The sequence below is a fragment of the Ranitomeya variabilis genome, chromosome 2 (genome assembly GCF_051348905.1).
Source record: "Ranitomeya variabilis isolate aRanVar5 chromosome 2, aRanVar5.hap1, whole genome shotgun sequence".
NCBI lineage: Eukaryota > Metazoa > Chordata > Amphibia > Anura > Dendrobatidae > Ranitomeya > Ranitomeya variabilis.
The window spans coordinates 172,828,230-172,850,423 of record NC_135233.1 but is presented as its reverse complement, the minus strand read 5'-3'; the positions used below and the strand labels follow the sequence as shown (position 1 = coordinate 172,850,423).

The 22,194-nt window shown below is 45.3% G+C and overlaps 1 protein-coding gene across 2 annotated transcripts in view; it reads right to left on the bottom strand.

The window, feature by feature from the left end:
- The window catches only part of LOC143804781 (pecanex-like protein 2), a 1,087,275-nt gene that overhangs the window by 850,073 nt on the left and 215,008 nt on the right, over positions 1 to 22,194 (bottom strand). The gene's annotated exons all lie outside the window — the stretch shown is intronic.

Below are 22,194 nucleotides of genomic sequence, written 5' to 3'. Positions count from 1 at the left end.
GTACGGCGTGCACCTGAGCAGGGTCCCTTCCTGCTTAGGTGGGCGACGCCATGGCCTGGTGTCCATGGGAGGGTTGCAGCAGTGGTGTGGCGATGGCAGAGGTGCGGGGATAATGAGCGGTATGGCGTGAGCAGGGTCCCTTCCACAGGTGAGGTGACGCAGCGGAGCCGGGTTAATACAGGCTTACCGGCAGTGGTGTGGCGGCGGCGGAGGTGCGGCAGCAGAGGTGCGGGGATGAGGAGGCGCAGTGAGCGGTATGGCGTGAGCGGGGTCCCTTTCACAGGTGAGTTGATGCAGCAGCCCGGTAAGCAGCAGAGCCAGGTGAATCATGTTGTTACGGTGGTGGTGGCCATCTTCCTGAGGCCGCGCGTGCGCAGATGGAGTGCTCTGCTTCCAGGGGCTTCAGGAAAATGGCCACGCGTGCGCAGATGGAGATCGCGGCGGCCATTTTCCTGAAGCCGAGATCTAAATCTGCGAACTCAGCTTCAGGAAAATGGCCACCGCGATCTCCATCTGCGCACGCGCGGCCTCCCACGGCATATTTTCCTGAAGCCCCGGGAAGCAGAGCACTCCATCTGCGTATGTGCAGTCTCAGGAAGATGGCCGCCACCACCGATAACAACATGATTCACCCGGCTCTGCTGCTTACCGGGCTGCTGCATCAACTCACCTGTGAAAGGGACCCCGCTCACACCATACCGCTCACTGCGCCTCCTCATCTCCGCACCTCTGCCGTCGCCGCACCTCTGCTGCTGCCACACCACTGCCGGTAAGCCTGTATTCCAACTATAAGACGCACCCCCATTTTCCCCCCTTTTTGGGGGGAGAAAAAGTGCATCTTACAGTCGGAAAAATACGGTAGAACTTGAAAATAATAAATATCCCAAAGCAAAAATACAAGGATGCTACATACTGGCATGTTCTGTAGGCGCTTAAACCATTTACTTAAGTTATAATATAGGTGGAGTTTTACTGCACATTGAGATCACTGTATCACATGGACTTTGAAGACCACCTAACAACCTAACATTTTTCATAGATGAGAAACAGTAACCAAAGAATGGTAACAAAAGTTGCTCTACTTAAAGTACAGTAGATGTAACCATATTTGAAAAATGATAGAAATTACTTTGGAGAACAGGAAGGAAATACAGTGGCTTTCATCACCTAAATTCTCGTCAGCTAATGTATTAATGGAAACCTGTTGGGTTCTCCAAGTCTACATTCACATATCTATGTAACATGTCTGTGTGCAGTTGTTTTTATTCTAAATGATATGAGGATGGAGGTGTTAGTCCATGCTGCCGATGTTAGATGCAGGAACCAAAGGACAGTGGTGACATTAACTAAACGGTTTATTCGTTACCGTTACGCATGTCGAAATTGTACCAATTTCTTCATCAAGAGGAATACAGTAATAAATCAATTTACATAAATCTGATGAAAAAGTTAGTCAAACTTCAAAATGCATAGAGAATAAACCACTTGGTTAATCTAGTCACTGTCCTTTGTTTCCTGCATCTAACATCGGCATCGCGGATTTCCAGTCTCATTCTCCTACCATTTGGTCTACACAACGGGTTTCCTAGTTTGGGGTTGCTGTAGCAGCTTGATTCCTTGTTGTGGGTTAACTTAAAACAACTCTGAAATGTGAGAATTTCCCTTTATCTCACTTCTATTAATTCCTTCATTGGATGAGACCCTATTGGGTGGTGTCTCCATTTTCCTCATTGTTTTTATTCTCGAACATCACATGGTTCCATAGAGTTTCATTGATCCATACACATCTGTTTTAGGGCTCATTCAAGCAAGCATATTATATAATAGTGTGCATCAATAGTGAATTCGTATAGCACAAGGACAGTACACTGACCAATGCAACTCTAGAGGTCCTGTTCAGATGACAGTTAATGCATACGAATCAATTGTACATATAATACATGAACATGCACTAATCTCTTCCATATTTTGGATAAAACCAAAATTCTGTGGTTGCACAAAAAAAAAAATCACATCCCATATGAACCATCCATATTGCATCCGATTTTTATGGATGCACTGCAATTCTTAATGTAAGAAATTGTATTTAATCTCATACATTTTAAACTGTTGGTGTATAATGGCACACACATGTAAAATATGGACATACAGATGAAAATATGGATGAAAAGTCATCAGACTTCTTTCAGGATGAAAATCGGATAATTTTTCATACGCATCAGAATCTAGCCTCAAAATTAATCTGTCTACAGGATGTGAGATGCATCTTATTTTTTTCACATGGATCAAATGTCCACGTATAAAGTTGTACAAAAAAGGAGCATGCACAAGTCTTTTCTGCATTTAGGATGATACTTAACCCATTAGTGATCAAGGCTATTTCGACTTTAATGACCAGGCAATTTTTTTAAAATCTGAACAGTGTGACTTTATGTGGTAATAACTCTGGAATTCTTCATTGTTTCCCATTGATTCTGAAATATTTTGTTTCCGTGACACATTGTACTTTATTTTAGTGGTGAACTTAGGTTATGTTATGCGTTTATTTGCTAAATTGGAATTTTGGCACAAATTTTGAAAAACTCATAATTTTTAAACTTTTAATTTTTACACCTTAAACCAGTTAGTCATGTTGTACAAAATAATAAAAAAATAACATTTCCCCATATGTCTACTTTACATCTGCATCATTTTCCAAACATAATTTTATTTTGTTAGGATGTTAGAAAGGTTAAAAGCTTAACAGCAATTTCTAATTTTTTCAAGAAATTTACAAAACCTGTATCTTTAGGGACCTATTCAGATTTCAAAGGACTTTGGAGGTGCCTATTCAAGATGAGCGAGCACTAAAAAATGCTCGGGTGCTCTTTGCTCGAACTGAGCAATTCCTAATACTTGCATGCTCGTTTTGAATAACAAGTGTAATGCAAGTCAATGGGAAAGCTGAGCTTTTTTCCAGCAGGCCCTACAAAGAGGTCTGGTGGGCAGTGAAAATGTTTAAATGGATGGAAAAAGTGCTGAATGGAAGAAAAACAGCATGGGGAAGACATCTGGAAGCATCTCTGACTCCCAGATCCCTGATGAGAACAATGGTGTCACACTTTTACTCCACTTTAACCCCTTTACCCCCAAGGGTGGTTTGCACGTTAATGACCGAGCCAATTTTTACAATTCTGACCACTTTCCCTTTATGAGGTTATAACTCTGGAATGCTTCAAGGGATCACAGTGATTCTGACACCGTTTTCTCATGACATATTGTACTTCATGTTAGTGGTAAAATTTCTTTGATATTACCTTTTTTTTAATTTGTGAAAAAAATGGAAATTTTGTGAAAATGTTGAAAATTTCACAATTTTCCAACTTTGAACTTTTATGCCCTTAAATCACAGTTATGTCACGCAAAATACTTAATAAGTAACAATTTCCATGTCTACTTTACATCAGCACAATTTTGGAACCAAAAGTTTTTTTTGTTAGGGACTTATAAGGGTTAAAATTTGACCAGCAATTTCTCATTTTTACATCACCATTTTTTTTTTAGAGACTACATCACATTTGAAGTCACTTTGAGGGGTCTACATAATAGAAAATACCCAAGTGTGACACCATTCTAAAAACTGCACCCCTCAAGGTGCTCAAAACCACATTCAAGACGTTTATTAACCCTTCAGGCATTTCACAGGAATTTTTGGAATGTTTAAAAAACAATGAACATTTAACTTTTTTTCACAAAAAAATTAATTTAGCTCCAATTTGTTTTATTTTACCAAGGGTAACAGGAGAAATTGGACACCAAAAGTTGTTGTACAATTTGTTGCGAGTATGCTGATACCCCATATGTGGGGGTAAACCACTGTTTGGGCGCATGGCAGAGCTCAGAAGTAAGGAGCGCCATTTGACTTTTCAATGTAAAATTGACTGCAATTGAGATAGGACGCCATGTTGCGTTTGGAGAGCCCCTGATGTGCCTAAACATTGAAACCCCCCACAAGTGACAACATTTTGGAAAGTAGACCCCCTAATGAACTTATCTAGATGTGTGGTGAGCACTTTGAACCCCCAAGTGTTTCACTACAGATTACAAGGCAGAGCCGTGAAAATAAAAATTCTTTTTTTTTCCACAAAAAATTCTTTTTTAGCCCCCAGTTTTGTATTTTTCCAAGGGTAACATGAGAAATTGGACCCCAAAAGTTGTTGTCCAATTTGTCCTGAGTACGCTGATACCCCATATGTGGGAGAAAACTACTGTTTGGGTGCATGGCAGAGCTCGGAAGGGAAGGAGCGCCATTTGGAATGCAGACTTAGATAGATTGGTCTACAGGCATCACTTTGCATTTATAGAGCCCCTGACAGGGCCGTATTTAGAGTTTCTGCTGCCCTAGGCACTTTTAGCTTGACTCCCCCATTGGTGAGTATGACACTATCGGCAGTGACTTTGGCAAGAATCGCTGTTGTGAAAATAGCCTTTTGCAGCAGATCGGGCAGTTTTTTCGCATCTGCCGCGTAACGGATCACTTACAACGGATCACTTACGGCAACACTGCGTTTGGCTTCATTCATTCCCTATGGGATTTGTGGCACTTGCTGTGATCTGACAAATGCGGTACCATACCTCCCACCTCTTGAAGGGAAAGAGGTATAAAGGTTGCGGCGCACGTAGTGCGCCTTGGCAAATTTTAGGCCACGCCTCTGACCACACCCATTTCACAACTAGTCACACCCATATCCAAGTCCCAACCACAGCCATTTAGCACTGCTGATCACAACTGTTTCATATACAATAATTATAACCAAAAAAATATGGCCACACATGATGCTCCATACTGTATAATGACCGCACATGATGCTCCATACTGTATAATGGCCGCACATGATGCTCCATACTGTATAATGACTGCACATGATGCTCCATACTGTATAATGGCCACACATGATGCTCCATACTGTATAATGACCACACATGATGCTCCATACTGTATAATGGCCACACATGATGCTCCATACTGTATAATGACCCCATATGATACTCAATAGTGTATAATGCCCCCCTCCCATCTTGTATGCATGGCTCATCTTCCTCCCATCCCATATGCATGGCTCATAATTCCCCCCCCCGTATGCATGGCTCATATCCCCATATGCATGGCTCATAATTCCCCCCCACCTCCTGTATTCATGGCTCATAATTCCCCCCCTGTATGCATGGCTCATATCCACCCCCCCCGCCCCCTGTATGCATGGCTCATATCCCCCCCACCTCTTGTATGCATGACTCATATTCCCCCCTATGCATGGCTCATCTCTCCACCCCCCCTCCCCTGTATGCATGGCTCATATCCCCCTATGCATGGCTCATAATTCCCCCCCACCTCCTGTATGCATGGCTCATAATTCCCTCCTGTATGCATGGCTGATATCCACCCCCCCGTATGCATGCCTCATATCCCCCTATGCATGGCTCATAATTCCCCCCCCCCTGTATGCATGGCTCATATCCGCCCCCCTGTATGCATGGCTCATATCCCCCTATGCATGGCTCATAATTCCCCCCCACCTCCTGTATGCATGGCTCATAATTCCCCCCCCCCCGTATGCATGGCTCATATCCGCCCCCCTGGCTGTATGCATGGCTCATAACCCCCCCACCTCTTGTATGCATGACTCATATTCCCTCTATGCATGGCTCATCTCTCCCCCCCCAAACCCCCCCCCCCCGTATGCATGGCTCATATCCGCCCCCCTGGCTGTATGCATGGCTCATAACCCCCCCACCTCTTGTATGCATGACTCATATTCCCTCTATGCATGGCTCATCTCTCCCCCCCCAAACCCCCCCCCCCGTATGCATGGCTCATCACTCCCCCCTCATGCATGGCTCATCACTCCCCCCTCCCCCCCATGCATGGCTCATCACTCCCCCCTCCCCCCCCATGCATGGCTCATCACTCCCCCCTCCCCCCTCCCCCCATGCATGGCTCATCACTCCCCACTCCCCCCTCCCCCCCCATGCATGGCTCATCACTCCCCCCTCCCCCCCCATGCATGGCTCATCACTCCCCCCTCCCCCCCCATGCATGGCTCATCACTCCACCACCCTCCCCCGCTCCTTCTCCCATGGCACGGGCGGCTTACCGTCCTCCTTCAATCGCCCCTGTCCTCGGTCCCTCATACTCACCTGTCAGCTGTCTCACACCAAGCGGGCGCGCCGACGGCGACATCCCTCCGGCTCTCTGTCCCGACTCCCGGCGCACAGGCGCAGGCTCGCAGCTCCTTGTTCCTGCGTGAGCGGTCACATGATACCGCTCTCATTAAGGCTCATGAATATGCGCATATTCATGAGCCTTAATGAGCGGTACCACGTGACCGCTCACTCAGGACGCGCTACAGAAGCTGAGACCAGGCATCGCTGGAGCAAGGTGAGTATCGTCTTCAAGGGAGGCGGGGGGGCGGCGGTCGGAGGGTGGGTGGTCGGCTGGTCCGGGGGGGGGGGGGCTGGGGGGGCGAGGGTTGGGGCGGTCGGGAGGTGGGAAAAAAACAAACAAAAAAAACAAAAACACCTTGCTCGCTTGCTCAGGTGCCGCCCCCCGCATCGTCCCCGCCCTAGGCACGTGCCCTCGAGTGCCTAGTGGCAAATACGGCCCTGGCCCCTGATGTACCTAAACAGTAGAAACCCCCCACAAGTGACCCCATATTGAAAACTAGACCCCTGTTGTGAATTTGGATTCTGGGCTCCCCCGGTGGCCGCTTGTGGAATTGGACTTGTCATCCTCTTTCCTGTTTCACCTGGTTCCATCAGTAGTGGGTGTCGCTATTTAAGCTCATTTCTCTGGTGGTTTCTTGCCGGTCAACAATGTTATCTGATGCCTCTCAGTGCTTGTTCCTGCTTCTAGACTACTACTAGATAAGTTGGACTTTTGTCCTTGTTTTGTTTTGCCTATTTGTTCCAGTTCACAGCTGAAGTTTTGTTACTGTGTCTGGAAAGCTCTCGTTGATCAGGGATTGCTACTCTGGCGTTATGAGTTAATGCCAGAGTTTAAGGTAATCTCTGGATGGTGTTTTGTTAGTGTTTTTCTGCTGACCATGAAAGTATACTATCTGTCTTCTGCTATCTAGTAAGCGGACCTCAAATTTGCTAAGACTATTTTCCTGCTGCGTTTGTTGTTTCATCTGAACTCACCGTCATTATATGTGGGGGGCTACTGTCTTCTTTGGAATATTTCTCTAGAGGTGAGCCAGGTCTTATATTTCCCTCTGCTAGCTATTTAGGTCTTAGGCCAGAGCTGGGCATCTAGCGATAAATAGGAAATGCTACCTGGCTATTTCTAGTTGCGCGGCAGGCTTAGTTCATGGTCAGTATAGTTCCATCTTCCGAGAGCTTGTCCCTCTATAGGCTTGCTATGATCTCTGCCTGCAGAGATCATGACAGTTTGACCGGCCAATAAAGTGTTAAAGACCCAGGTTTAGAAAGGAGAGTTATAAGAAGTCTGCTGGAATTTTTTTTTTTTTTTTTTTCCTCCAGTCTGCCTTGCTGCAGTCTTTTTTCTCTCTCTCCTCCTAATCTCTGTATGCTCTGTGTGCACCTGACAATAATGGATCTCCAGAGTGTAACTGCGGGTTTGAATAATCTCATCACGAAAGTACAAAATTTACAAGATTTTGTGGTACATGCTCCGGTATCTGAGCCGAGAATTCCTTTGCCGGAGTTCTTCACAGGGAATAGAGCTAGCTTCCAGAATTTCCGAAATAATTGTAAGCTTTATTTGTCCCTGAAGTCTCGTTCAGCTGGAGACCCTGCTCAGCAGGTTAGGATTGTGATTTCCTTGCTCAGGGGTGACCCTCAAGATTGGGCCTTCTCATTGCCAGCAGGGGATCCTGCGTTACGCGATGTGGATGCGTTTTTTCTGGCCTTGGGCTTGCTTTATGAGGAACCTCATTTGGAACTTCAGGCAGAAAAAACTTTGATGGCACTATCTCAGGGGCAAGACGAAGCTGAAGTTTTCTGCCAAAAATTCCGTAAATGGTCTGTGCTTACTCAGTGGAATGAGTGCGCCTTGGCGGCAACTTTCAGAGAAGGTCTCTCTGATGCCATTAAGGATGTTATGGTGGGGTTCCCTTTGCCTGCAGGTCTGAATGAGTCCATGACAATGGCTATTCAGATTGATAGGCGTCTGCGGGAGCGCAAACCGGTGCACCATCTGGCGGTGTCTATGGAAAAGACGCCAGAAAGTATGCAGTGTGATAGAATTCTGTCCAGGAGCGAGCGACAGAATTTTAGACGGAAGAATGGATTGTGTTTCTATTGTGGGGATTCTACTCATGTTATATCGGCATGCTCTAGGCGTACAAAGAAGCTTGATAAGTCTGTTTCCATTGGCACCATTCAGTCTAAGTTTATTTTGTCTGTAACCCTGATTTGCTCTTTGTCATCCATTGCCACGGACGCCTATGTTGACTCTGGCGCCGCTCTGAGTCTTATGGATTGGTCCTTTGCCAATCGTTGTGGTTTTGATTTAGAGCCTTTGGAGACTCTTATTCCTCTGAAGGGGATTGACTCCACCCCATTGGCTAATAATAAACCACAATACTGGACACAAGTAACCATGCGTATCAATCCGGATCACCAGGAGATTATTCGTTTCCTGGTGCTGTATAATTTACATGACGATTTGGTACTGGGATTGCCATGGTTGCAGTCTCACAACCCAGTCTTGGACTGGAGAGCAATGTCTGTGTTGAGCTGGGGATGTAAGGGTATTCATGGGGACGTACCTTTGGTTTCTATTTCGTCGTCCATTCCCTCTGAAGTCCCTGAGTTCCTCTCTGATTATCAAGACGTCTTTGACGAACCCAAGCTTGGGTCGTTACCTCCGCACCGTGAGTGCGATTGTGCCATAGATTTGATACCGGGTTGTAAATATCCAAAGGGTCGTTTGTTTAATTTGTCTGTGCCGGAACATGCTGCTATGCGGGAATATATAAAGGAGTCTTTGGAAAAGGGACATATTCGTCCATCTTCTTCTCCCTTGGGAGCTGGGTTTTTCTTTGTCTCAAAAAAAGACGGCTCTTTGAGACCATGTATTGATTATCGGCTTCTGAATAAGATCACTGTTAAGTATCAATACCCATTGCCATTGCTTACTGATTTGTTTGCTCGTATAGAGGGTGCTAAGTGGTTCTCTAAAATTGATCTTCGTGGGGCGTATAATTTGGTGCGGATCAGGCAGGGGGATGAGTGGAAGACCGCATTTAATACGCCCGAGGGCCACTTTGAGTATTTGGTCATGCCTTTTGGTCTTTCTAATGCCCCTTCAGTTTTCCAGTCTTTTATGCATGATATTTTCCGCGATTTTCTGGATAAATTTATGATAATATATCTGGATGATATTCTGATTTTTTCTGATGACTGGGACTCTCATGTCCAGCAGGTCAGGAGAGTTTTTCAGGTTCTGCGGTCTAATTCTTTATGTGTGAAGGGGTCTAAGTGCGTTTTTGGGGTCCAGAAAATTTCCTTTTTGGGGTATATTTTTTCTCCCTCTTCCATTGAGATGGATCCCGTCAAGGTGCAAGCTATTTGTGACTGGACTCAGCCCTCCTCTCTTAAGGGTCTTCAGAGATTTTTGGGCTTTGCCAACTTTTACCGCCGATTTATTGCTGGTTTTTCGGATGTCGTTAAACCACTGACTGATTTGACCAGACAAGGCGCTGATGTTGCTAATTGGTCCCCTCATGCTGTAGAGGCCTTTCAGGAGCTTAAGCGCCGTTTTGCCTCTGCCCCTGTGTTGCGTCAGCCTGATGTGAATCTGCCTTTTCAGGTTGAGGTTGACGCTTCGGAGATCGGAGCTGGGGCAGTGTTGTCGCAGAAAGGTTCCGACTGCTCCGTCATTAGGCCTTGTGCCTTCTTTTCTCGCAAATTTTCGCCCGCAGAGCGGAATTATGATGTTGGGAATCGGGAGCTTTTGGCCATGAAGTGGGCGTTTGAGGAGTGGCGCCATTGGCTCGAGGGGGCTAGGCATCAGGTGGTGGTATTGACTGACCACAAAAATTTGATTTATCTTGAGACTGCCAGACGCCTGAATCCTAGACAGGCGCGCTGGTCTTTATTTTTTTCTCGCTTTAATTTTGTGGTGTCATACCTACCGGGTTCTAAGAATGTTAAGGCAGATGCCCTTTCTAGGAGTTTTGACCCGGACTCTCCTGGTAATTCTGAACCCACAGGTATCCTTAGGGAGGGAGTAATTTTGTCGGCCGTTTCTCCTGATCTGCGGCGGTCCTTGCAAGAGTTTCAGGCGGATAGACCGGATCGTTGTCCGCCTGATAGACTGTTTGTTCCGGATGATTGGACCAGCAGAGTCATCTCTGAGGTACATTCTTCTGCATTGGCAGGTCATCCCGGAATTTTTGGTACCAGGGATTTGGTGGCAAGATCCTTCTGGTGGCCTTCCCTGTCACGAGATGTGCGAGTCTTTGTGCAGTCATGTGACGTTTGTGCTCGGGCCAAGTCTTGTAGTTCTCGGGCTAGCGGACTGCTGTTGCCCTTGCCTATTCCTAAGAGGCCTTGGACACACATCTCGATGGATTTTATTTCAGATCTGCCTGTTTCCCAGAAGATGTCTGTCATCTGGGTGGTCTGTGACCGTTTCTCTAAAATGGTCCATTTGGTTCCTCTGCCCAAGTTGCCTTCTTCTTCTGAGTTGGTTCCTCTGTTTTTTCAGAATGTTGTCCGATTGCACGGTATTCCTGAGAATATTGTTTCTGACAGAGGTACCCAATTTGTGTCTAGATTTTGGCGGGCATTCTGTGCTAGGATGGGCATAGATTTGTCTTTTTCATCTGCTTTTCACCCTCAGACTAATGGCCAGACCGAGCGGACTAATCAGACCCTTGAGACATATCTGAGGTGTTTTGTCTCTGCTGACCAGGATGATTGGGTTGCTTTTTTGCCATTGGCAGAGTTCGCCCTCAATAATCGGGCCAGTTCTTCCACCTTGGTGTCCCCGTTTTTCTGTAATTCGGGGTTTCACCCTCGATTTTCCTCCGGTCAGGTGGAATCCTCGGATTGTCCTGGAGTGGATGCGGTGGTGGAGAGATTGCATCACATCTGGGGGCAGGTTATGGACAATTTGAAGTTGTCCCAGGAGAAGACTCAGCGTTTTGCCAACCGTCATCGTCGTGTTGGTTCTCGGCTTTGTGTTGGAGATTTAGTGTGGTTGTCTTCTCGTTTTGTCCCTATGAGGGTCTCTTCTCCTAAGTTTAAACCTCGGTTCATCGGCCCTTATAGAATATTGGAGATTCTTAATCCTGTTTCTTTCCGTTTGGACCTCCCTGCGTCCTTTTCCATTCATAACGTTTTTCATCGGTCGTTATTGCGCAGGTATGAGGTACCTGTTGTACCTTCAGTTGAGCCTCCTGCTCCGGTGTTGGTTGAGGGTGAGTTGGAGTACGTTGTGGAGAAAATTTTGGACTCTCGTGTTTCCAGACGGAAACTCCAGTATCTGGTTAACTGGAAGGGTTACGGCCAGGAGGATAATTCTTGGGTCAATGCATCTGATGTTCATGCTTCTGATCTTGTTCGTGCCTTCCATAGGGCTCATCCTGGTCGCCCTGGTGGATCTGGTGAGGGTTCGGTGCCCCCTCCTTGAGGGGGGGGTACTGTTGTGAATTTGGATTCTGGGCTCCCCCGGTGGCCGCTTGTGGAATTGGACTTGTCATCCTCTTTCCTGTTTCACCTGGTTCCATCAGTAGTGGGTGTCGCTATTTAAGCTCATTTCTCTGGTGGTTTCTTGCCGGTCAACAATGTTATCTGATGCCTCTCAGTGCTTGTTCCTGCTTCTAGACTACTACTAGATAAGTTGGACTTTTGTCCTTGTTTTGTTTTGCCTATTTGTTCCAGTTCACAGCTGAAGTTTTGTTACTGTGTCTGGAAAGCTCTCGTTGATCAGGGATTGCTACTCTGGCGTTATGAGTTAATGCCAGAGTTTAAGGTAATCTCTGGATGGTGTTTTGTTAGTGTTTTTCTGCTGACCATGAAAGTATACTATCTGTCTTCTGCTATCTAGTAAGCGGACCTCAAATTTGCTAAGACTATTTTCCTGCTGCGTTTGTTGTTTCATCTGAACTCACCGTCATTATATGTGGGGGGCTACTGTCTTCTTTGGAATATTTCTCTAGAGGTGAGCCAGGTCTTATATTTCCCTCTGCTAGCTATTTAGGTCTTAGGCCAGAGCTGGGCATCTAGCGATAAATAGGAAATGCTACCTGGCTATTTCTAGTTGCGCGGCAGGCTTAGTTCATGGTCAGTATAGTTCCATCTTCCGAGAGCTTGTCCCTCTATAGGCTTGCTATGATCTCTGCCTGCAGAGATCATGACAGACCCCCCATGGAACTTATCTAGATATGTGGTGAGCACTTTGAACCCCCAACTGTTTCACTACAGTTTATAACACAGAGATGTGAAAATAAAAAAATCATTTTTTTCTCACAAATGATTTTTTAGCCCCCAAAATTTTTATTTCCCCAAGGGTAACCAGAGAAATTGGACCCCAAAAGTTGTTGTCCAATTTGTCCTGAGTACGCTGATACCCCATATGTTGGGGTAAACCCCTGTTTTGGCGCACGGGAGAGCTCGGTAGGGAAGGAGCACTGTTTTACTTTTCAGAGCCCCTGATGTACCTAAACAGTAGAAACCCCCCACAAGTTACCCCATATTGAAAACTAGACCCCCAAGGAACTTATCTAGATGTGTTGTGAGAACTTTAAACCCCCAACTGTTTCACTACAGTTTATAACGCAGAGCTGTGAAAATAAAAAATCATTTTTTCCCACAAAAATGATTTTTTAGCCCCCAAAATATTTATTTTCCCAAGGGTAACCAGAGAAATTGGACCCCAAAAGTTGTTGTCCAATTTTTCCTGAGTACGCTGATACCCCATATGTTGAGATAAACCCCTGTTTTGGCGCACGGGAGAGCTTGGAAAGGAAGGAGCACTGTTTTACTTTTTCAACGTAGAATTGGCTGGAATTGAGATCGGACACCATGTCGCGTTTGGAGAGCCCCTGATGTGCCTAAACAGTGGAAACCCCCCAATTTTAACTGAAACCCTAACCCAAACACACTCCCTAAACCCTAATCCCAACCCTACCCTTAACCACACCCCTAACCTGAACATGCCCCTAACCCTAATCCCAACCACACCCCTAACCCCAACACACTTCTAACCCTAATCCCAACCCTAACCACACCCCTAACTCCAACACACCCCTAACCCTAATCCCAACCCTAATCCCAACTGTAAATGTAATCCAAACCCTAACCCTAACTTTAGCCCTAACCCTTACTTTAGCCCCAACCCTAACTTTAGCCCCAACCCTAACTTTAGCCCCAACCCTAACCCTAACTGTAGTCCCAACCCTAACCCTAACTGTAGCCCCAACCCTAACTGTAGCTCCAATCCTAACTATAGCCCCAACCCTAACTGTAGCCCCAACCCTAACCCTAACTTTAGCCCCAACCCTAACCCTAACCCTAATAGGAAAATGGAAATAAATAAAAAAAAAATTATTATATGTCCCTAACTAAGGGGGTCATGAATGGGGGTTTGATTTACTTTTATAGCAGTTTTTTTAGCGGATTTTTATGATTTGCAGCTGTCACACAGTGAAAGACGCTTTTTATTGCAAAAAATAGTTTTTGCGTCTCCACATTTTGAGAGCTATAATTTTTCCATATTTTGGTCCACATGTGAGGTCTCGTTTTTATTGGTACCATTTTCGGGCACGTGAAATTTTTTGATCGCTTTTTATTCTGATTTTTGTGAGGCAGAATGAACAAAAAACAACAATTCGTGAATTTCTTTTGGGGGGGCGTTTATACCATTGCACGTTAGATAAAATTGATAAAGCAGTTTTATTCTTCGGGTTAGTACGATTACAGAGATACCTCATTTATATAATTTTTTTACGTTTTGGCGCTTTTATTCGATAAAATCTATTTTACATTAAAAATAATTATTTTTGCATCACTTTATTTTAAGGACTATAACTTTTTTATTTTTTTGCTGATGATGCTGTATGGTGGCTCGTTTTTTGCAAGACAAGATGACGTTTTCAGTGGTAACATGTTTATTTATATCCGTCTTTTTGATCACGTGTTATTCCACTTTTTGTTCGGCGGTATGATAATGCCTGTTTTTGGTTTTTTACGGTGCTCACTGAAGGGGTTAACTAGTGGGACAGTTTTATAGGTCGGGTCATTACGGACGCGGCGATACTAAATTTGTGTACTTTTATTGTTTTTTTATTTAGATAATGAAATGTATTTAATGGAACCATTTTTTTTTTTCTTTCATTATTTAGGAATTTTTTTCTTTTTACACATGTGAATATATATTTTTTATTTACTTTTTTACTTTGTCCCAGGGTGGGACATCATGCTATAGTGTCAGATCGCTGATCTGACACTTTGCAAAGCACTGTGTCAGATCAGTGATCTGACAGGCAGTGCTCCAGGCTTGCCAACGCCTGCTCTGAGCAGGCGCTTGAAAGCCACCTCCCTGCAGGACCCGGAAGGAGCCCCACGGCCATTTTAGATCCATGGCCTGCAGGGAGGAGGTAGGAGACCCTATGAACAATGCGATCGCATCGCATTGTTCCGAGGGTCTCACGGAAGCCCGCAGGGAGCCCCCTCCCTGCGTGATGCTTCCCTATGCCGCCAGAATGCTGCGATCATGTTTGATCACAGTGTTCCGGGGGTTAATGTGCTGGATGTCAGCTGTACTAATCAGCTGACACCCGGTGGCGATCGGCCGCGCTCCCCCTTGAGCGCGGCCGATCGCCTATGACGTACTATTCCGTCCATGGGAAGTAGGGCCCGGGTCACATTGGCGTGAATAGTACATCTAATGGCAGAAAGGGGTTAAGGAGTGACAATAAAACATTCCAAACCAACGACTAATTGAATTTTACAGAAAAAAAATAATAAGAAACATTTTGCCCTGTATAATGACTTGCATATAAGGCAACATTTAAAACGGATATATAAAAAATATATAATATAAGTAAACCAAAATTATTATTTTTTTATTAACAAATATGAAATTTCAGTTTAGTTTATGATGGAAGCAAGAACTGGCAAAAATTAGGGATTGTCATGTATTGGATCTCCTAGTCTCATAAAGGCTATGCACTTTTGAAGGTTATATACTAAGGAAATGTACTCCAGACCATGGAATAGTCTAATAGTGAGCAATATAATACTGATAAGGGTATGTGCACACGTTGACAAAAATTTCTGCATCTTTTGGTAGTAAAAACGCAGCTGCAAAAATGTGCGTTTTTGGTCCTTTTTTGCCCTGCATTTTTGATTGATTTGAGTAAAGTCAAAGGTGAAAAAAACAGGGCACAAAAGCACAGAGAATTGACATGCAAATTTGGTGCCGAAAATAATCTACTGCAAGTAAAAAATACTTAACATTTGCATGACACTTTAGGTTTCTCACTCATTTTGCTGGCATCTAGTGATGAGCTCGTCACTACTCGGTACTGGCCCAGTATCACTGTACTCAGTGTACTCGGTGAGCGCCGAGAATTTCCGGGATTACTCGTCTGAAACTCCACCCTGCATTTTTGGCGGTCTTTAGAGACCCAATCAACATGCAGGGATTGTCTGCCAGGCACTGTAACACCGCAGCCATCTTTGTTGTGGTCTTGCAGTGATTGGCTGGCAGCACAGCATCATCAAGGGTATTAAGAGACCCGACGCCGCCCTGCTCAGTGCATTCAGCTCCGGAATCAGACAGTGTAGGGACAGCTGCTGCTGAGACAGGGTCAGATTTGGGCATTTCTTAGGCCTGTTTCACACGTCAGTGGCCCCGGTACGTGTGGTGACAGTTTTCTCACGTACCAGAGACACTGACTCACGTAGACACATTAAAATAAATGTGTCTCTGCACATGTCAGCGTGTTTTCACGGACCGTGTGTCCGTTTGAAAAACACGGAGACATGTCAGTGTTCGTGGGAGCGCACGGATCACACGGACCCATTAAAGTCAATGGGTGCGTGTCATCACGTACCGCACACGGATGCCGTCTGTGTGCCGTCCGTGTGCTGCTCGTGTGCCGACTGAGGACCACACGGACCGTGCAGGAGACAGCGCTAGAGTTAAGTGCTGTCCCCCACCTATGTGTCCTATGTCCCCTATAGGGGTGGGGCCGCATATTCATCACTGTAATGAGCGGTACCACGTGACCGCTCACACAGGACAAGCTGCCGGCGCTGAGAGGAAGCATCGCGGGATCTGGGTGAGTATTTTAATGCCAGCGGGTGGGCGCACAGGGGGTGGGAGGCGGGAGGTGACCAGGAACTTTATTTTAAACACACACACAAAAAAAAAAAACTTGATTTTTCATTCCTTCTCTCCAGCGAACGCTGCTGGGGAGAAGGAATGAATGCCGGCTTCAGCACCACACGCAGGGGGACAGCACTTAACTCTAGCGCTGTCTCCTGCACGGTCCGTGTGGTCCTCAGTCGGCACAAGGGCGGCACACGGCTGCCGCACGTGTGCCACACTGATGTGCCACGTGAGCACATGGACACGGATAACTCCGGTACCGATTTTTCCGGTACCGGAATTATCTGGACGTGTGAGACTGGCCTTAGTCAGTATGGGGTCTACCATCCTAAACTACTCAAATCCAGCTAAACCAACAGTCCTTCTAAGGACTAATTCCGGAGTATATAGGTTGCAATGTTACGTAAGCAGGGGTGTGTACGTCGCTCTATAAATATCAGTGCAAGGCCTGCAGGCTATGTATGTGTGTATATAGATATCATTGCATACATCAAGAGTGTCCATTCCATTACTGTCTGCTGCTGCTACCTATAGCATATATTGACCGTGTATACCTAGCCCCAGGAAAACATTTTTTGCCAGGTTAATAGAGATTATTTTAATGCAAAGCAATTCAGAGCCCTTTTTTTTCTCCATTTGCTTTTTGACACTGCACAATACAGCCAGATCCTTTTCCTAGCACAGCGTGAAAATCCAGCAATTTTAAAAGGATCACAAAAATCACTTATGAGTGAGCAGAAAAATCTTTCATTTTTTTGTGATACGGTAGAGTAGAATTTTTTTTGAGAATACAGGCCACATATTTGGCAGTGTGGTAATTCCGTGACAGGCCTCATATATCTGCGTTCTTCAAGTTTGGGCATTCTAGGCCGGTTTTCCACTGTTTTGGTGTCTGTTATTCTACTTATACACAGCACTATTTTGCCTAAAAAAAATACAGGCCACATATTTGGCAGTGTTGTATTTCCGTGACAGGCCTCATATATCTGCCTGCTCCAAGTTTGGGCATTTTAGGCCATTAGTCCAGTTTTTTCCCTGTCTGTGACTCTACTTATATACAGCACTATTTTACATTTAAAAAAATACAGGCCACATATTTGGCAGTGTGGTATTTCCGTGACAGGCCTCATATATCTGTGTGCTCCAAGTTTGGGCATTTTAGGCCGGTTTTACACTGTTTTGGTGTCTGTTACTCTACTTATATACAGCACAATTTTGCATTTGAAAAAATAAAAATTACAGGCCACATATTTGGCAGCGTGGTATTTCCGTGACAGGCCTCATATATCTGCGTGCTCCAAGTTTGGACATTTTAGGCCGGTATTCCAGTGTTTTTCCTGTCTGTTACCCTACTTATTGACACCAATTTGATAACCAAAAAAACATTATTAACTACAGTCAAGATAGTTTAAAGTGTGCTTTTTCTGCACACGTATCACATACAAGTTCGCTCCCAATTCTGCCATTTGTAGTGAACGTGTAAAATATTCTAGTCCATTTACAATGGGCAAAGTGCATTGCAAGGGACTAGGAAGTGAACGTGATGGCCGAGGCCGTAGGCAAGCTGAAATTGGGCCACAAAAAAACACCCACATCTTCTCGCTGGATCTTAGTGTCCAAAGTCCTAGGGGACCACATCAAGACAGCACTATTGAAGCCAGAGCAGTGTGAAAAGGTTGTTGGTTGGACAGCAGATAATACTTCCAGTTACTTGACCACCACCACCAGCACCGTCTTCCACATGGATAAGTCTGAGCAGCCATGAATCTGGACCGCACATTACTCACCCTGAACCTCCTTCCTCCCACCATTCTGAGTGCTCTGAGACAACTGATCCCACACTCAGACACTCCGAAGAGCTGTTTTCTTTTCCATTTATAGAATCAGATCCTTTCGATGCCAAGGATTGTGGGCCCTACATCCTACCTCTTTCTCTTCAGCCTATATCACTAAAACAAGCACATCAGTCCCAAGCTGGAAACACTGCAGCAATGCCAAATCCAAGCAGCAACAGGCTGTGCTGAAATAATATATGCTTAGGTGACAAACCACACAATGCTGAAGAGTTGTGGACAGCTCTTAAAGAGCAGGCAGATCTGTGGCTGACACCGCTGAATCTCCAGCCAGGCATGGTTGTGTGTGACAGTGGCAGGAACCTGGTGACAGCTCTGAGGTGAGGCGAACTGACACACGTACCATGCCTGACCCATGTACTTAACCTCGTTGTTCAACGGTTTCTAAAAAGTTACCCAGAGCTGCCGGATCTGCTTGTGAAAGTACGCCGCCTGTGTGCCCATTTTAGAAAGTCAGCTACAGCTTCAGTCGCCCTTGCCGTGCTTCAGCAGCAATTGCAGCTTCCGGCTCACCAAATGGTATGTGATGTCCCCATGCATTGGAATTCTACACTGCAGATGGTGGAAAGGATTTGTGAGCAGAAGAGGGCAATTGTTGAATACCAGCATCAACAAGGCCGTCGTTATTCAGTTCAGACTCCACACATAAGACCTCAGGAGTGGACATGGATGTCAGACATATGTAACATCCTCCAAAACCTTGAGGAGTTCACCAAGATGGTGATCGGTGATAAAGCAATAATTAGCGCCACTATCCCAATTCTCTGCATTCTGAAAAGCTCTCTGCTCACAATGAAAGAGGATGCATTGCAGGCGGAACAGGAGGACATGGAGCAAGGAACCATACAGCCTCATGTCATCCCAAATTGGATTGTTTGACAATGAGGAAGAGGAGGAAGAACAGGAGCTACTTTCATGTGCTGTAGACGGTACTACAAGCTCAACTGTCATACAGTCTGTTCAGCGCGGATGGCCTGAGGACAGGGAGGAAGAGGAGGATGACACCTTGGTTAGTTGTCCTGTTGGTGAGGACACGGAAGCTTGCCTGTTACCAGTCTGGCACGCATGGCTGACTTTATGTTGCGCTGCCTTTCCCGTGTCCCTCGTATTGTAAATATTTTGAGTGACAGTCATTACTGGGTAGTGACACTTTTAGACCCATGCTGCAAAGAGAACTTTCAATCTCTTCTTCCAGAGGCAGACAGGTGTACTAAAATGGTGCATTACCAGAGAGCCATTGTGGCAGAATTAGTCAAAAAAATTCCCATCTCAAGACGCTAGCAGCAGACATAACAGTTCGTTGGACAACCAAAGAGTACAGGCAAGAGAGACACAAATCCAATCCAGCAGAGGCAGGGGAACAGTGGCAAAGTTCTGGGACAGTTTTCTCAGACCCTACCCCACGCCTCGGGGCCAGGGCGATGGGAATGTCACAAGGAATGGAATGTTTTCTAAGATGCTGAGGGAGTACCTTGCTGACCGTAACAACATCCTCCGTGATTCCTCTGTGCCTTTTAATTATTGGGTATCCAAGCTGGAAACGTGACATGAACTGTCTCTCTACGTCTTGGAGGTCCTGGTCTGCCCTGCTGCTAGCATTTTGTCATAGTGGGTTTTTAATGCCGCTGGTGGAACTATCACAGATAAGTGCATTTGCCTGTCAATGGAAAATGCAGACAGGCTGACTCTTACAAAAATGAACAAGGGCTGGATTGGGCCAGACTTCTCTACACCACCAAATGACAGTGAAACATAACCTTCAATACAGTGTCTTTTGGGGAGGTGTATTCCCATGCACCTCTTCACACCCACACATGGGTATACACTTCCTGATTTGGGCTATTTGGTGTACTCCTCCTCCTTGTCCTTATGCTCATCATCCACCACCACTAGAACACCAGGATGAACGTGTTCTATGCTGCTACAGCCAGTCAATTTTTTGGTGTCTTTTTGGCAAGGGTGTTTGTCAGCCCATACATTTAGTGTTTGGGCATTCCAAGTCTAGGAGACCCACTCCTTTAAATTGGGCCTATTTTTTAATGAGGCCTTCCTCCACGTCTCATCATCCACCACCACTAGATAATTATTATTATCTATTATTATAGCGCCATTTATTCCATGGTGCTTTACATGTGAGGAGGGGTATACATAATAAAAACAAGTACAATAATCTTAAACGATACAAGTCACGACTGGTACAGTAGACAAGGGATGGGTGAGGATACAATAGGTGAGAGACATTACCTGTATAATCCCCCATCGCATGTTGAAAAACGCCGCGAGGGTGCATTATACAGGTAATGTTAACGCACTATGGGGCATGATGTATTGCTATGTGTTTGCATATTCCAGTTGGAATGCTCTTTCTCAGAATGAAGATTTTATAACCACCGCTTATATCATCTGACTAATCAGGCCTGTCATGTGATCTTTGTTTGACAGGTGATAGGCCACTGATGCCTTGTAGCACACTATTTAATTGGAAACAATTGTTCCTCCCACTCTCTGCAGTATAGCATAGAGGGTGGCAGCTCTATTTCTTTATGTAGCACTGAAGCACTTTATCTCCCACGTAAGGGAGTCCCCTGATGATACGGCTTGCAAAGAAACACGTTGGGACATTCAAATAGGGAGAGTGCAGGGCATGTTATACCTCAGGGATGTGGACTGTCCTTATAAGGGCAGGAGCTCAGGGATTCAGATTTATTGATAGCCCCTCAGGGATTGACAGGGAATTGTCTCCCGACGACGTGGCTTGATGGATTTCTCCACTGCAGCAAGTTTGGGCTCCACCTTACCTGTCTTCGGCAATTGGTGAGATCGTTCCATTATTATATACTAGACTGTGGCCCGATTCTAACGCATCGGGTATTCTAGAATATGCATGTCCCCGTAGTATATGGACAATGATGATTCCAGAATTCGAGGCATACTGTGCCCGTCGCTGATTGGTCGAGGCAACCTTTATGACATCATCGTCGCCATGCTGTGCCCGTCAGCCTGGTGGCCTCGACCAATCAGAGACACGGGATTTCCAGGACAGACAGACAGACAGACGGAAAAACCCTTAGACAATTATATATATAGATGTGTACACCTTTTCTTTCCAATTGACCTCACCCCTTTATCTTGTGATAACTGCTGATATGAATGCAACCAAGGTTACCTGTTTATTGGTATTGGCACCTGATGAATGCTATTGGATATAGGCATTATCACTATTGAATTAGGTACCTTGGATTGAATAATAGGACACTGGGCAACTGCGAGTGTCCTTACAAAATCCTTAAAGGGGTACTAACACATTTATGGTACTTTCCCTGATAGGGTATACCTAGTAGTACTCTCTTTGACGTAGTTTTTAGGTGACAATATATCTATTTTTATTTGTTACATAATAAAAGTTATGTTTTAATTCCTACTTATGCTATGTTTCCAGGCCTTGCAGTTAATACATAAGAAAACAGTATGGCAAGACCAACTGAATAATGTGAAGTGGGTTTTCCTCTGGCCATCCAGTACCTGGGTTCAAAGGCTTATTGGTGTGCATATGACTTGGTAGCATGGCAGGCCTTGCAGTTAACACATAAGAAAACAGGATGGAAGGACCAACTGAAAAATGTGAAGTGGATTTTCCTGTGGCCATCCAGTACCTGGGTTCAAAGGCTTATTGGTGTGCATATGACTTGGTAGCAGGGCAGGCATTGCTGTTAATACATAAGAAAACAGCATGGCAGGACCAACTAAATAATGTGAAGTGGATTTTCCTGTGGCCATCCAGTATCTGGGTTCAAATGCTTATTGGGGTGCATATGACTTGGTAGCATGGCAGGCCTTGCAGTTAACACATAAGAAAACAGTATGGAAGGACCAACTGAAAAATGTGAAGTGGGTTTTCCTGTGGCCATCCAGTACCTGGGTTCAAAGGCTTATTGGGGTGCATATGACTTGGTAGCAGGGCAGGCCGTGCAGTCAATGCATAAGAAAACAGTA